This window comes from Rattus norvegicus, chromosome 1 (genome assembly GCF_036323735.1).
Source record: "Rattus norvegicus strain BN/NHsdMcwi chromosome 1, GRCr8, whole genome shotgun sequence".
In the NCBI taxonomy this organism is placed as follows: Eukaryota; Metazoa; Chordata; class Mammalia; order Rodentia; family Muridae; genus Rattus; species Rattus norvegicus.
In genome coordinates this window covers 110057290-110060676 of record NC_086019.1, presented here as the reverse complement: position 1 = coordinate 110060676, position 3387 = coordinate 110057290, and the positions used below count along the sequence as shown (strand labels likewise).

At 44.3% G+C, this 3387-nt stretch overlaps 1 pseudogene; it reads right to left on the bottom strand.

The window, feature by feature from the left end:
* Window positions 1–254: 254 nt before the first annotated feature.
* Ftl1-ps1 (ferritin light chain 1, pseudogene 1) lies at window positions 255–1129 on the bottom strand (annotated as a pseudogene).
* Window positions 1130–3387: the final 2258 nt, after the last annotated feature.

The window sequence follows — 3387 nt, the reverse complement described above, 5'->3', positions numbered from 1 at the left end:
AAGTCCCCACCTTTGATGGTCAGAGGTTTTCAGAATTCAGGCAAAACTGTTTCTCTTCCTTGTCATGTTCACTTTTAGAGTTTTAATGAAATGAGTTGTGTTTCCTCACAGTTTATATGATATTGCTTCAAATATGAGTGCCCAAAAAGGCAAAGTGCTTGGTGTTTAGAAAGGGGCTCCTAAGAAAGTGAATTGAGTTAAAAACCAAACAAAGTTTGTGCAAAATAAAATCTTTCCTTTTTTTTTTTCTGTTTCAAAAAGCTTTATTTTGACTTGGTCCAATACTTGGGAGAGGCTCCAGGGCGGTTACAAAGCTGCCTAGTGGCTTTAGAGGTTCATTCGGGTGGAGGTGCTGAGGCAGCTGGTGCAGAGCAGAGGAGGGAGCCCCTTGGAAGGCACAGAGGCCTAGTCGTGCTTCAGAGTGAGGCGCTCAAAGAGATACTTGCCCAGAGATGCCTGGGCCACGCCAGTCTGCGCTGGTTGTGGCCCTGCTACCCTACGGAGTTTTCTTGATGAGCTTCTTGATGAGCTTCTCCTCCTTATCCAGGAAATGGCTTTCCAAGAATTCACAGAGGTGAGGGTCTGTGCGGGCAGAGCCCAGGGCATGCTGATCCAGGAGGGCCTGGTTCAGGTTCTCCTCCAAGGCCAAGGCAGCTTCCATGGCCTCCAGGGTTTTACCCCACTCATCTTCAGATGGCTTCTGCACATCCTGAAAGATTGCTAGGCCCCTCTGCAACTTGAGGAGACACTCGGTGCCTGTGTGCTTTCGTGGAAGAAGTGGCCTACGCCCTCCAAAACCACATCATCTGGATCGAAAAAGAAACCCAGAGAGAGGTAGGTGTAGGAGGCCCGCAGGTGCAAGTTGACCAGGCGGTTCACCGCAGCTTCCACTTCGGTGGAATAATTCTGAAGAATCTGAGAGGTCATGGCTGATCCAGAGTATGGAGCTAACCGCGAAGACGGGGCTGGATGGTCCTAGGAGCCGAAGGCGGCAAGGAGATGGTCCCGGAGGCTGCGACTGGAGAGACTTGTAAGGCGGCTGGAAGTGAATAAAGTGGGAGTCCCCGGGTCTGTTCCGTCCAAACACTGTTGAAGCAAGATACAGATCCACGGGATCTCCAAAGCGCTGCTTCAATTTTTCCTTTTCAATTTCTGTTTTTCATTGGAAGAGGAAATCTGGTCAAGAAAGAAAGAAAGAAAGAGAGGGAGGGAGGGAGGGAGGGAGGGAGGGAGGGAGGGAAGAAGAAGGAAGGAAGGAAGGAAGGAAGGAAGGAAGGAAGGAAGGAAGGAAGGAAGGAAGGAAGGAAGAAGCCAGAGGATACAACCTGGAGCAATGACCTTCTGACAACCCAGTGAGAAGGTGTCCGTCTTTACGCTGAGATGAGGCTTAAGAGATCACAAACCTCGAGGCTTGGCACCATTAGTAATCATTTCAATTGCTTAAATCGCTCAGTATATGGTATTTAGTTTGCACTAAAAACTAAAGTGCAAATCTTCGGTGGTTGCAGTTTCTTTCAAGGTTCTGTGCTTCTTTATAGCTGAACAATTTTACGTACGTCACAAATATTTTAATATGATGAAGCCACATGACCAGATGGAGAGTAAAACACCCAATTCTAACACTGTATGTTTATCAGAATAGGTGGGATGTATGTTTCACATATACGCCTATCTAGAATAGATGATTTTGAAAAACCTATCTGAGCTTTCAGTCCTCTAGGTGTTTCAAGCAATGCTAGAGCATTCCACATGGCTTGTCGAGCTAGTCCTGTGATGGTCAAGTCAGGAGTTAAATACACAGCTCTGTGGAGCGTCCATGATATAAGACGTTCCCTCAGAATGATTCACTCAAGCGAGACAGCTCAGCAATTGCTTGAAACTGAACACCCATCTTGCTATTCCAACTTTGGTCTTTCTTTCCATGACCCTCAGTCCAGGGCAAGTGAGGTTTTGAAAAAAAATATGTCCTGGCACTACTGGTATTTTTGGTCTCAGATTTCAGAAATGTTCCTGTTCCACACACTTAGGGTAAATTTTTCATCTATTCATTAATTCCCTTCAATTTTGTAATAGCCTACCATATAAAGATACCAGGCAAATGGTACTTAACATGCAGGACCAGCTTTCTTGTTTGCCAAGTGTAGAAATCTCCAGTTCCACCCTTTTGGAGGTGATAATGAGATGTAAGTGTATTAGTTCAGAAAAGGTTATTAATTTATATGTGGCTCCTTTTTGGGTCAGGCCTGCGTTTGCTCCACTGCCAGGCACAGCCTCTCGGGGAGAGATGGGATGTGAGGAGTTTAACTGTGTTTATCCCACAGAACCACCAGGGCAGGGGTGCTGGGCTGTAGGGAGTGCTGAGACACCTCTCCAGGGTTAGGAAAATGCTCTGAGATGTGGAGAAGCCTGAGCTGGTTAGGGTGTCCCTGGGCCTGAGATGAGGTGGGGGGTGGTGGAATGGGGTACTCATTATGTACTTATACTTGATTATTTTTAAAGACAGGGTATATGAAGTTCTTTCAGGTTAATCTTAGACTCTCTCTACCTGTCTCTGTCTTCTGAGAATGGGCAGCTCACATTGTTGACATGTGCTAGCATGCCCAGCTTCACAATCACTTTTAAAAATTAACAAACTGCTCTAATATATTGAGAGGCTCACCCTAATTTTGTAAACCTGTTTTTGAAAACATAAACTTGTTTTCTAAGCACTTAATTATGCTTCTAGACCTTGAGAACAGATCTTCTTCAGACTCACAATGTATTAATATCTTCTTGGAACAGGAGTTCATTTTATACTTATAGGGTGGTAGATGAAAGTCTTTTTTACCAACGATATGAACACATGGAACTTTGGTTGTTTAACATGTAAGTTTAGAATAGGGCAATACATGGTAGTTACCAGTCTAGATAATAAGGATGTGTTCTCTTCCCAGGTGGGCATATGATTCTTAGTTGCTTGTGCTCACAAGTGATACTGAAATAGAGAGCATGAAATCAGTTGGATTCCCTTCATCAAACAGAAAAGAAATCTCACCACAAAGAGATTACAACAGAATAATGTGAAGCCATGTAGGTGAAAGTTGCAAACAGCAGAATGAAAATTCAATCCACAGAAACAAAGAGTGGACAAGGTCCAGTTACTGTCTGAGATCCTCTGGGAACCCAACCAGAGAGAGGCTGAGGTTAGAGTGTCCAAGTCAGTCTCCTAGGTTAGTCACTCTGCCCAGTTAACTCATTTGACCATCAGTATAGATGGAATCCTAAAATACCTCAAGTTTAAGTTTTGAAAAGTTAAAAGCCTGCCCAGAGCACAGATACCAAATGCACACACCAAATGTCTCATTATATTCTGTAGAGAACACATAAAATGGTAAGACTGGTTCAAAA